Source organism: Mixophyes fleayi, chromosome 3 (genome assembly GCF_038048845.1).
Source record: "Mixophyes fleayi isolate aMixFle1 chromosome 3, aMixFle1.hap1, whole genome shotgun sequence".
Lineage (NCBI taxonomy): Eukaryota > Metazoa > Chordata > Amphibia > Anura > Limnodynastidae > Mixophyes > Mixophyes fleayi.
The window spans coordinates 58807980-58822026 of record NC_134404.1 but is presented as its reverse complement, the minus strand read 5'-3'; the positions used below and the strand labels follow the sequence as shown (position 1 = coordinate 58822026).

The 14047-nt window shown below is 40.3% G+C and overlaps 2 non-coding genes across 2 annotated transcripts; one reads left to right on the top strand and one right to left on the bottom strand.

Moving 5' to 3' along the window:
* Positions 1-1595: 1595 nt before the first annotated feature.
* TRNAG-GCC (transfer RNA glycine (anticodon GCC)) lies at positions 1596-1666 on the bottom strand. Its single transcript has one exon. It is a non-coding gene; the product is annotated as a tRNA-Gly (tRNA).
* A 108-nt stretch (positions 1667-1774) lies between these two features.
* TRNAK-CUU (transfer RNA lysine (anticodon CUU)) lies at positions 1775-1847 on the top strand. The gene has a single exon. It is a non-coding gene; the product is annotated as a tRNA-Lys (tRNA).
* Positions 1848-14047: the final 12200 nt, after the last annotated feature.

The window sequence follows — 14047 nt, the reverse complement described above, 5'->3', positions numbered from 1 at the left end:
TCCCGGCGCCCTAGGCAACTGCCTAAGGTTGCCTAATGGGAGCGCCGGGCCTGGGTGGGAGATTAAATGTAGCCAGGCCACTGAGAGCAATGTTACCATGTATAAAAACATACAATGATGTTTGGTGGCCAAGTAACAGGAGTAGCAAGTAATTGAAGGTTATTGATGATAGAAGGATCGCCAAGACCACAAGACATAGTGGCAGAGTAAGCCCATCCTGTGACAATTGGTTGTTTGCTGATAGATCACTGCTGCAGATCCGCTGGGAACTTTGTCGGCTTCACAAGTAGTGCGTCAAATAATAATGGTATTTATTTTTAACCAATAGAGTGTAAGTGAAGAAAAATGGAAATGTCAAAGAAAAGGGAGATGAAGATAACATAAGAATTAGGGGAGCAATAAATAATAAAGACAAGAAGGGATTGTGGAGAGTCTATTTCAAATAAATGATAAAAAGGTATTTTATTTCTTTGTACTTTACAATGGGGCACTATAGGTATGTGTGTGGGTTTCCTCCGGGTGCTCCGGTTTCCTCCCACACTCCAAAAACATACTTGTAGATTAATTGGCTGCTAACAAATTGGCCCTAGTGAGTGTCTGTCTGTCTGTGTCTGTTGGGGAATTTAGATTGTAAGCCTCAATGGGGCAGGGACTGATGTGAGCTCTCTGTACAGCGCTGCGGAATTAGTGGCACTATATAAATAAATGGTAATAATAATAATAATAGGTCCTAGCAAGGTAGTTCTAAAAGGGCAATTATGCTCTGGCATCCATGGGTATGCTGGTGTTTGTAGTTCTACAAGCACCAGCATAACCAAGCAATTAACAGTTATCAGTGCTTGCTTGGACGAGTAGTGCCACATAGTAAAATTAAATTTAAAAAATATTTTTTTACCCCAACATCCACTATTTGAGGTGTGGAGATGAGCCCCAATGCTATCAGCATAGGGTTAATTTCTTAAGTTCTTATTTTAACACCAACTGCCCAGAGCCAGGAGCTGGCACAGTGCCTCTACCCATGAACATGTACCCCCTCCAACAGCTGCAAATGTTACATTTTATTTAAAATAAAATCATGAGTTGATGTAGAATTTTGGACCACACGTTTACCTGCTTCCTATTGTTTTGCAGTATAGTTAAAAGTTAAGCCAAGCAGGGAAGTAAGTGCAGCATATGCTCAAACAAAGTCTAACAATAGTCCAAGAGCTACAGGTTGGCAACTTATGGGCATATGAGTTCAAAGCCCTATAATTGCATGAGCAGTGTGAGCCTCACTTCAATTTAAACACAGTTTTATGGCCTAAATGTACACTTAGGGGCATATTCAACTGTCGTCGGAAACGCAGATAATCTCGCTCTCCGCGCACTATTACCGTTATTACGGTAATAGTGCGCGGGAAAAACCGTTATTACAGCACCGAGCTCCTGGCTCTGGGCAGTTGGTGTTAAAATAGGAACTTAAGAAAAAAAAACCGATACATTTCAAACAAAATCAACACAGTAATTTATCATCATATTGTTGCTATTTGTTCAGCTAGAATGCTAATAAACATTTGGAAAAATGTTTTCCAAGTAAATAAAAAAAAAAAGAGTGATGCATTGGCCGGGAATCGAACCCGGGCCTCCCGCGTGGCAGGCGAGAATTCTACCACTGAACCACCAATGCTTTATACTTAGGCTGTGTTCGAGTGTTTTAAACAGCTGTCTTTCTGTGTTCACATGCTAACCATGAAAGCACGCCCACAGGACATTATGGAATGGGGGAAGTTAAGACGCCCGGCTAGCTCAGTCGGTAGAGCATGAGACTCTTAATCTCAGGGTCGTGGGTTCGAGCCCCACGTTGGGCGCATATATTTTTTTTTTTTTTCCTTGTTCTATAGTGAAACAAAAGAGACTCCCCATGCTAGCTGTGGACTTTCATAAAAATACAAAGTCAAACAAATTCTACATCTTTTCTCTACAAGAAGTTTATCACCCAGAATCTGAATAAATGTTTTTTTTTTTGTTTGTTTTTTTGTTTTAAACTTTTGAAACTAATTTTGAAGTGATTTTTTATTGTTCAGCATATTCCAGCAGTATGAGAAGAAAACAGAAAACTGTCCATTTCACAAAGAATATCAAGGAAGGAAAACATAGCAATAGAAACACATGATATTAAAATATTTTGCTCTTTCTTTATTTAATGACCTATAGATGTGGTCACACTTTGGGGGGTTATGGCACAGAACAGAGTAGTGGTTTCTGCAATATCTCTACATTGCATGATCCTGTCTCTGATCATAGAAATTTAAAGAGTGTGGAAACTAGACAAGGTAGAAATTGCTTACATGTAATGGAAATGAGGTGAAAGCTAAATGACACGTTATTCGTCACAGACAAAAATCATCATCCACATTTATTTATATAGCGCCAGCAGATTCCGTAGCGCTTTACAATTTAAAATGAACTATATCACTGCTGGAGCAAACATCCCTGCTTGCCCCTAGGTGGCGTGATGTTATTGCATAACGTATTGACAGAAAATGTGCTTCAAATGCATTCCTTTGATGTGTTTTCTATTTTTGTTGCTGGTGGTGGGTAGGGGTTTCCTTCTATATCCTTTAACTACTTCCTTACATATATTCTGATTAAAGTAGTTGTAAAAACAGCTCTGCATCTTAATACGCACTGACAGACCTTCAGTATATAGTGTTATCTATGCATGCAGAGTAAACTGAGAATTATACAGGGCTGTATTTTGCAAGTCTGAAATGGTGATACTTTTTCCAGCAAAGAGCTCAGACTAAGTTACTACTTACCACCCAGCTAGCAGTTTTTTCTGTGTTTGAGTAACATTTGTACAGCACACAGCAAGATTTTTTTTCTGATATTATAGAAATCACGCAATTCCAACAGCTGTGCTGGTTTTATAAGTGTTGCACATAGCCAAGTTAATCTTGCAAAACAAAAACACACATATAAAAAATAGCCACATTGACAACATTTAACATACTGCTTGCAATAGCTTAAATCACTCAAGTTCAACAATCTTGAATTATTATAATCCTTAATGTAGTACCATTATATTCTGCAACGCAGAACAGTTAGAGAATACTATTCCAACACATCAGCCCCTGCCCTAGTGGAACGTACAGAATACAATTTAATTTGCTTACAAAGGGGAAATTTAGTACAAAGCCAATAAACCTACCAATTACTGTCTTTGCACTTTTGCCAACATTGGCAATAGAGAAATATTAGGCCATGTCAATGTACACAGGACACACTTATGACCTCTCTCTTTTGGCACTGTTCACATTATGGGCATCATTTAGAATTAGGAGTCATGTCTTAGGCCAACTCTAAATTTCAGTGCAAAAATAAAGCTAGCTGTATTTGTGAGCTACACGCAAAAGCATCCATGAGTTTCCCTGCATCAAAAAGATAAAGGCATTTGCACCCCCTTGCACTGCAACATGGTGTGTCCTAGAGAAAATGTGCTCCATTATTTATTTTTTTTTGCTTTGATTCTAACTTTAAATTAGTCCTTATATACCCATCTCATTATTGGTATTATGCAATATCACTAGTGTCACAGGACAACTTTTAAAGTATTTAGTGATAGACTTTATGGAATGTATAGCTATCAGTAGGTAGAAATCAAACATAAAAAGAGCTTTATACAAGCAAATTGTGTTGTTCCATAGATTCACATGGGCTCCATGTTTTTGTATAGTTAACCAAATCCTCAGACTTCTAATAACGTGACCTTAAGCATATTGGAAACATTACTCATGTATAAACTCCATCCATGCATTAATCAGATGTTATGCCACTTGGACGCACTGTTACAGAACTATGGATAATAGTACATTTTAACATGGCAGAAAAAGCAGTAAAACAGAACAAACTTCACAAAAATATTGCAGGAGAATAAGGTTCGCTGTATAAAAGAATGCGTGCCCATATGATTTCATTAACTTTTATCGAAAATGCTTCCTTAAGATAGTCCTTAAAAAAGAACCACCTTCCTTCAAGGCTTTGAAAAAATGGCAGTTCAGTGACCGGGAAAACTTGCGGCTCAGACACTTACCCCAATGGTGCCTCTATAACTGTAGATAGAAGAATTTTTAATTCCAGCAATCCGACCTCTTGCGTCAAGAACACAGATTGGATGGACTGCAGAATCCACTGAAGAGAGTGCAGAGCAATCTGACCTTTTCTAGAATGGACAGGTATACAGGTGGCAGAAGGACAAGTACAATATGAAAAGTATCATCATCAACATTTATTTATATAGCGCCAGCAAATTCCGTAGCGCTTTACAATTGGGAACAAACATTGATAAGACAATACTGGGTAATACATACAGACAGAGAGGTAAGAGAAACCTGCTCGCAAGCTTACAATTTATAGGACAATGGGAGTTAGAAACACAAGGGCATGTGCTACATCATATTGCACAATGGACCAGCTAGAACGCAAAGGTAAAAGTATTGAGCGGGCTGTGTGTGTTGCAATGTTGGTCAGAGGATTGTCTTGCGTTAGCAGTGTAGAGAATGGTAATAGGGTAATCTAGGGAAATTAAGATGATGGTTGAGAAATATCATAACCTTGTCTGAAGAGGTGGGTTTTCAGTGAACGCTTGAAGGTTTGAAGATTAGAGGAAAGTCTTATTGTGCGTGGGAGGGAATTCCACAAAGTGGGTGCAACCCGGAAAAAATCCTGTACCCGAGAATGGGAGGATGTGATGAGAGTGGAGGAGAGACGTAGATCTTGTGCAGAACGGAGGTGTCGAGTTGGGAGATATTTCAAGACAAGTGAGGAAATGTATGTCGGTGCAATTTTGTTGATGGCCTTGTATGTTAGTAGAAGAGTTTTATATTGGATTCATTGATATACAGGCAGCCAATGTAGAGACTGACAGAGTGGCTCAGCAGAGGAATAACGGTTAGTACGGAAAATCAATCTAGCCGCTGCATGCAAAATAGATTGTAGGGGTTCAAGTCTGACTTTGGGAAGACCAGTAAGGAGGGAATTGCAATAGTCGATGCGGGAAATGAGTGCATGAATTAATGTTTTTGTGGTGTCTTGTGTCAGTAATGTGCGTATTCTGTAAATGTTCTTTAGGTGTATGTAACATGATTTAGATATAGAGTTGATGTGGGGAATAAACAACAGTTGTGAATCAAAGATTACACCTAAGCAACGAGCTTGCGCGGTGGGATTTATGGTCATGTTATCAACAGAGAATGAAATGTCAGGCAGGAAGCTTCTGTTTTTGGGTGGGAATATTATTAATTCAGTTTTTCAAAAGATTGAGTTTGAGTTGGCGAGAAGACATCCAAGATGAAATGATAGAAAGACAGTCAGTAACGCGAGACAACACAGATGGTGAAAGATCAGGAGAGGATAAATTTGTGTATCATCCGCATAGAGATGATACTGAAATCCAAAGGAGCTTATTCGTTTTCCAAGAGAAGTGGTGTAGATAGAGAATAGCAGAGGACCTAGGACTGAGCCTTGTGGTACTCCAACTGATAAAGGAAGCGGAGCAGAGGTGGATCCAGAGAAATTAGCACTGAAAGAGCAATTAGGTAGGTAGGATGAGAACCAGGATAGGACAGTGTCTTCAAGAGCTAGGGATTGTAGCGTTTGTATGAGGAGAGAGCGGTCAACAGTGTCAAATGCAGCAGAGAGATCCAGGAGAATTAGAAAAGTAATGGTTATTATATTTTGCTGTGATCAAATCATTGACAACCTTGGTCAGCACAGTCTTTGTGGAGTGTTGAGAGCGAAAGTCTGACTGAAGAGGATCCAATAGGTTGTTTGCTGTAAGAAAGTGTGTGAGGCGAGTGTAGACAATTCTCTCGAGAAGCTTGGAGGGGCATGGGAGCTGGGAAATGGGGCGGTAATTTGCGAGAGAGTTAGGGTCAGAATTCTGTTTTTTTAATATGGAAGTAATCACTGCATGCTTGAATAGTGATGGAAAAATACCAGTAGAAAGAGATAGATTAAAGATTTTAGTTAGAGGGGGAATGAGCACAGGAGACCGGGACATACCAATTTGTGAGGGAATGGGATCAAGAGGACAGGAGGTAGAGTAGGAAGATGAGAAGAGAGTAGAAACTTCCACTTCATTTGTGGGACCAAATGAAGAGAGTGTCAGAGGGTGCTACAAAGGAATTGAGCCGATTGCTTGTCAAAGGAGATACCATTTCAAGCCTGATCTTATCAATTTTGTCCTTGAAATAGGAAGCAAGATCCTGTGCACTGATGTTAGTTCGAGGATTTGGGGCAGGAGGATTCAGAAAAGCGTTAAATGTGTTAATGAGGCGTTTGGGGTTAGAAGCCTGAGCATAGATAAGAGATTGGAAGTATGTTTGTTTAGCAGTGTCCAGAGCATTTCTATAGGAGTGGTAGATATCAGTATATGTGATGAAATCATTAGAGGCACAAGTAGGGTCTCTGGACTGTGGACCTTCACCATTTTCTTTAGTTGGCTAAGCTGTGGTGCCATTTAGGGTCAGGATGCTGGCATTTATTAAAACGACACACACAGTGGGCCCTGGAAATTGCCGACCACAGAACAGTTTACAGCAAACTTAAATACAGAGTCAAACGTACCAAGTTCCATTAGACATGAAGGAGCTGTGCAATTCTATACATATGGATCAGACATATCAAATCATTTTATTCATTTATGTCACATTACAGGGGATTTCCTTCCATCAGACAACTGTGCTGTGCACAATAGTCTTACAAGTTTAAAAAAAATACACTGCTTTATCTTTCTGATTGACATGCGAGTGTAACTATGGATGTTTATTAATCTAGACAAGGTTACTTATCTATGTAATTAAAGTATGTATGCATTCTATGGGGAGACGTATGTGGGGTTAGACGTGTGTGATTTCTGCACTAAGTGGGATTTTCTCACAAAGTGGACGAAAATGCACAGTTAGACAACACAGCAACTAATCCTCATCTTTCTCTTCTCTTTTCATCTTCAGGTATGTTCATCCATGCTGCTACTACTACTACTCTGATCATTATTCTGTGAATTTCATCCCTGCAATCTGTGTTTAAGTATGTTCATCCATGCTGCTACTACTACTACTCTGATCATTATTCTGTGAATTTCATCCCTGCAATCTGTGTTTAAGTATGTTCATCCATGCTGCTACTACTACTACTCTGATCATTATTCTGTGAATTTCATCCCTGCAATCTGTGTTTAAGTATGTTATAGGAAACTGTTATCTGTTTAAACTTAGGTTGGCACAGTCTTTTATTGCTGCCTAATTTATGATAGGTATCTGGCCTCTATCCTTTCCCACAAATGTTTTCTTTTCCTTTGATTAGCTGACCAATTAGCACATCTGTAGTGTATTCCTAAATTAGACTGACTACATCCTAGCTTCATTCTATGGGGAGACGTATGTGGGGTTAGACGTGTGTGATTTCTGCACTAAGTGGGATTTTCTCACAAAGTGGACGAAAATGCAGTTAGACAACACACTTGGACAAACATTGGACAGCATTTGACTTGCTTTTACTCCCAGCAATAAGCAACATCTGCCACAGCCTATTTCTGCACTACTTGTCTATTTATATGGAATACTGCTAAGAGGTAATTCTTAAAATACCCTTGCTTTTTGCTTTTACCCCTTTTATCACAATGTTTCACAAATTGCTTTTCTTAGTCTCATTTCATGGCATGATCTTTAGGACTGTGTCATCTTTCACCCCTCCACCAACACACAAATTTGTTCATATTGCACCTGCATTACTCCACTCACCTCTATTTAACACCCATGAACTGTTGTCCTATTTATTATCTCTAACAAGTACAGCCTCCACCTGTCGCCAGAAAATAAAAGGCCACACATCTTACAATCCCCTTGCCTATCTTTCGCTCACTCTGCTTCTATTAGCTGGTGATATATCACCTAATCCAGGTCCCCCACACTCCTCACACACACATACATCGGAACACTACCGTTCTATAGCAAACCTCAAACACATCACCTGTCTACCCTCTCTTCCCAAGTCCTTTAAATGTGCCCTTTGGAGTGCACGATCTGTTTGTAACAAACTTACCTCCGTTCATGATCTCTTCCTCTCAAAAAACCTCAACCTTCTGGCAATAACAGAAACATGGCTCATGCAATCAGACACTGCCTCACCTGCAGCACTTTCACATGGTGGCCTCCATCTCACCCACACCTCCAGACCTGAAGGCAGACAAGGAGGTGGGGTTGGACTACTTCTCTCCCCACAGTGCACATACACAGTTCTACCAAATGTCCCATCACTCACGTTCACATCTTTTGAAGTACATGCTATTCGCATTTTTAATCCATTCTCCCTACGTGTTGCGGTGATCTATCGTCCCCCTGGAGCACACCAACAATTTATTGAGGATTTCTCTGCATGGCTCCCTCACTTCTTATCTTCAGACATCCCCACCATCATCATGGGTGACTTCAACATCCCCATTCATAACCCACCTTCCAAAGCTGCTTCCAAACTACTCTCTCTAACATCCTCACTTGACCTCTCCCAGTGGATTGAATCATCTACTCATAAGGATGGCCACTGCCTTGATCTTGTTTTCTCTAGACTATGCTCAGTTTCTAATTTTATTAATACACCCTTCCCCCTCTCGGATCATCACCTTATCAGCTACACTCTCACCCCCACTGCTCTAACCTCTCTACTGTCTAACTCTACCAAGCCTCCTCATACTCGTAGAAATCTTAATTCTATTAATCTTCAACAATTTTCCACCTCTCTCCAACACCTTCTCTCCCCTATCTCTACATTCTCATCCCCTGAGATGGCAGTACCTCATTTTCACCTAACCTTAGCAACGGCCCTTGATCAAGTGGCTCCAGCGACACTTCATACTACACGTCGACTTCGATGTCAACCGTGGCACACCAAAGCAACTTGAAATCTTCAAAAACTGTCCCGTAAAGCAGAACGTCACTGGCGTAAATTTCGAAGCTCTAATGACTTCTTCACATATACTTCTGTTTACCACTCCTATCGAAATGCTCTGGACACTGCAAAACAAACATACTTTCAATCTCTTATCTATGCTCAGGCTTCTAACCCCAAACGCCTTTTCAATACATTTAATCTTCTTCTCAATCCTCCCACCCCGAACCCTCCATCTACTATCAGTGCTCAGGATCTTGCTACCTACTTCAAGGACAAGATTGATAAGATCAGACTAGAAATGGTATCCTCCTCCTCAACAAGCCATCAGCTCATTTCCTTCCCACTACCCTCTGACACCCTTTCTTCATTTGACCCCACAAATGAAGAGGAAATTTCTACGCTCTTCTTATCTTCCTACTCTACCTCCTGTCCTCTTGATCCTATTCCCTCGCAAATTGGTAGATCCCTGTCTTCTGTGCTCATTTCACCTCTAACTCAAATCTGTAATCTCTCACTCTCTACTGGCATCTTTCCATCACTATACAAGCATGCAGTGATTACTCCTATTCTAAAAAAAACAAAACTCCGACCCAAACTCTCTCTCAAATTACCGTCCCATCTCTCAGCTCCCTTGCCCCTCCAAGCTTCTAGAGAGACTTGCCTACACTCGCCTCACACGCTTTCTTTCCGCAAACAACCTGTTGGATCCTCTTCAGTCTGGCTTTCGTTCTCAACACTCCACAGAGACTGCGCTGACCAAGGTTGTTAATGATCTGATCACTGCTAAGACTGAACGCCATTACTCTCTCCTAATTCTCCTGGATCTCTCGGCTGCATTTGACACCGTTGACCACTCTCTTCTCATACAAACGCTGCAATCCCTAGGTCTTCAAGACACAGTTCTATCCTGGTTCTCATCTTACCTCTCTAATCGCTCTTTCACTGTTAATTTCTCTGGAGCCACATCTGCTCCGCTTCCCCTATCAGTTGGAGTACCACAAGGCTCGGTGCTAGGTCCTCTGCTGTTCTCTATCTATACCGCTTCTCTTGGAAATCTAATAAGTTCCTTTGGCTTTCAGTATCATCTCTATGCGGATGATACCCAAATCTATCTATCCTCTCCTGATATCTCGACATCTGTGTTGTCCCGTGTAACTGACTGTCTTTCTGCCATTTCATCTTGGATGTCCTCTCGTCAACTCAAACTTAATCTTTCTAAAACAGAGTTAATAATATTCCCACCCGCCAACAAGAGCATACCTGACATTTCTATCTCTGTTGATAACATGACCATAAATCCCACCCCACAAGCTCGCTGCCTAGGTGTAATCCTTGATTCACGCCTATCCTTTGTTCCCCACATTGACTCTATATCTAAATCATGTTACATACATCTAAAGAACATTTCCAGAATCCGCACATATCTCACACAAGACACTGCTAAAACCTTAATTCATGCACTAATCATCTCCCGCATTGACTATTGCAATTCCCTCCTTACTGGTCTTCCCAAAAACAGACTCAAACCCCTAAAATCTATTTTGCATGCTTCGGCAAGACTGATTTTCCTTGCAAATAGCTATTCCTCTGTTGAATCACTCTGTATGTCTCTACACTGGCTGCCTGTCTTCTACCGAATCCAATATAAAATACTTTTACTAACCTACAAGGCCATCAACAAAGCTGCACCAACATACATCTCCTCTCTTGTCTCAAAATATCTCCCAACTCGGCAACTCCGTTCTGCAAAAGATCTGCGTCTCTCATCCACCCTCATTACATCCTCCCATTCCCGGTTACAGGACTTTTTTCGGGCTGCACCCACTCTATGGAACTCTCTCCCTCGCACAATAAGACTCTCCTCTGTTCTACAAACTTTCAAGCGTTCTCTGAAAACCTACCTATTCAGACAAGCTTATAATATTCCTCAACCACCATCTTAACCTCACTACTTTTAGCCTGTTACACAATTTCACACAAGACAACTACCCCCGGACCAACATTGTTGTGTGACAGGATCATTTAGCTTATGAGTCACCCTACCTTTGCAGTCTGGCTGGGCCAAGATGCAAAATGTATACTTAACCTCATGTGTCAATCTCCCATTGTCCCATAGATTGTAAGCTTGCGAGCAGGGCCTTCTCACCTCTTTGTCTGTTTTACCCAGTTTGTTTATTAGTTTATTACGTTTGTCCCCAATTGTAAAGCGCTACGGAATATGTTGGCGCTATATAAATAAATGATGATGATGATGATGATGATAATCTAGACAAGGTTACTTATCTATGTAATTAAAGTATGCTTGATATATCGACCTTGGTGAACATCACATAGGGAAACCAGGACAAACAATGTACTTGGTGACAAGTACAAAGCAATAAACTAACAGTGTCTAGGGGTGGTAAACCCTTTAGTCTATTGATACTGCATTAATGTAATTATAGTTTTGTGTTCCTTGATGTGCTTCAACTGTGTGCCAATAAGCACAAGATATTTAATGTAACTTAGTGGTTACAATAGCAAAGTGGCATTCTGTAAGAGTCAAACCTAGATTTATGAATATTATTAGTACAAATTTTTATTGGTTCTTATAAAAATAAAAAAATAAAAAAAGGGGAATTTCTCACATTTAATTTAAAATGTAAAAGTAAAATCTCATTTTACATTATAGGAGATGGAAAAAAAAAAAGTTTTCAGCACGAGGTCATCATTTAACACAGAGGTGTCCAAAACAGAGTCCCCAATACCTACCGACAGGTCATGTTTTCTGTCTGTAAAAAAACAGGTGGGATAATTACCAAACCAGACAAATAGATTAACTAATCCGTGCATAATTAAAGGAATCCTGAAAACATGGGACTGTTGAGGGAGTTTGTCCACCTCCAATTTAACAGGCACATGGATTTCACAGCTCAGTAACCAAAACCAGTGAAATGGTTAAAGGTCATTCCCACGTAACATGGAGGTGTGCCTGGATCACTTCTAAATAACTTATTGCAGATATTTATTTTAATTAGGAAAGCAGTGCACCACTGTATATCACTGCAAATGTACTGGTATTTTTTTAATACTGTATTTCAGTATAGGAAATGTATTGATTTCTAATATGTTATGCCAGGATAGAAGGAAGCCTGTTTTGCTAAAGGCAGGAAATGCGAATTAAGTCTTTTCATTTCAGAAGCGACAGACACCTGCTTTAGCCTAAATGCTCAGCAGGGGGTAGTTACCTGTATCCTGCCTTGTTCAAAGATAGACAAACTACATGAATAATGCCAACAGCAAGTTTCAGAATATCTGATTTATATGAATGTTGTAAATTAAGTTGTGTTAACTCCACGTCTAGAGAACCATCATATCCTGCTGTTTAGTCATCTGATGGGATACCGACATTTCGGGGCCTGACCAGATCACATGTGTCAGAATCTGTATAAAAAGGAGCTCTGTTTGACCATGTAATGTGTATTATTTTCCATCTGAACTGTGGATGATCACCAGTACCACAAACTGGTGTGTAAAATTCCTTGTCATGACTCTCAAGCATAAAACCATCACTGCTTGAAGATTCTGCCTTGGACTATTACCTGCTGTAGCCTGTGACCAATAGATAAGCACTTACATTCTAATCTTTTCCCCGGCTGTCCTGTGTTGAATCCAGCGTCTGTGCCAATGCTCAGCAATCCTGATCCATAGTAAGCGGTCAGCAAGCACCAGCCGAGGTATTACAGCAGTTACACCAGCTACCCCAGAAGTACGTGGGGTTGCCGCAAAGGAGCCCAGTGGTGGCAGCCGTATTTTCATTTAACTAATGCGCTGTTCGCATTCAAAGCCGGCAAGTGCCTGTGGCAGGGTGAAACCAGTAGGAGTGGACAGTAGCAGTCGATTACTGACGGTGAGAAGGAAGCAAAGATAAACTGTGCAGTAAGGACTCTTTCATTCCCCCCCCCCTCCCCCATACAGACTAGGTGGCAAAGTAAGCCCATCCGGTCACAATCTTTCTATATTACATAAGCGATGATGCTGCATTTATAAGTAAATACAGTAAATATTTGTATAAACAGCAAGTTTTGATATCATTAGGAAAGCTTAGGAATTGCTTGCACCCTACTGCAAAGGGCTATGGATATTCGCAAGATCATCCACTTAAAAGGCAGAAACAAACAATGACTTTTGTATACACATTTTTATTCACAGAAGGCTTTTCATGTAATTTCCTTCAATGTATAATCTTTTAAAATAACTACATGACACCGTGTACAGAAGTCACCTGGGATCCTCTGGCTCAGAGGCAGCTGTAGCCATCAGTGGTGAAGTAAGTACATAAAACTAGTGATCATTGGGAAGGCTATTGGGAATATGAAGCATAAGAAATCTCACACCACCGGAGCTGCCCAACTTCCATCTGCCAGAAGTGTGGGATTTCTCTATAGAACAAACTATTATGTAATACGATATTTATAGTCCTGAAAGCTTGTCCTTTTAGTGACCATGACCGTAACTGGACAGCTCTATACCCTACTGCACCGAGACAAATGAGAGAGAGAGTACACTATTTACATAATGTATTATTGGAAACTAAAGATATATTTTCCAGAACACATTCAGCTGAGATAGAACCACACACTGATGATATGGAACATCTAAAACAGCTGATGATCTCTTTGCAAACAATATACTAAGTAACAAGTAGCTTCTAATGGCTCAGATAGTCTGACAATGATAAGAGGTGCAGTACCCCTTGTTTAAAATATAAAGCTCACAATTGGGCCCAACACAGGTCAGTCATAAAGGTCAACTGACCTCCTGTGTAACATTAAATTGTTCCTGCCCCCTGCATAAAGTCTGGAGACAGCCATTTTGTGGAAACCAATATTCACACAGAATAAGTTATTTTGTGGACTAACCGAATATTTAACACTATACAGCATATCAATTTACTAGGAAGCAGTGACATTTCTAAAGCCCTAAATGCCTGAGTGATGTATCTGGTTCCTAGTAATTCGAGGAACTACAGCCTCCTGAAATGGATTGGTCCAAAAATGGCTGCCTCTACTGTATTTAGATAATAGGCACAATTTAAAGGATTGATGGCCACACATATATGAAATAAATAACCAGTCTC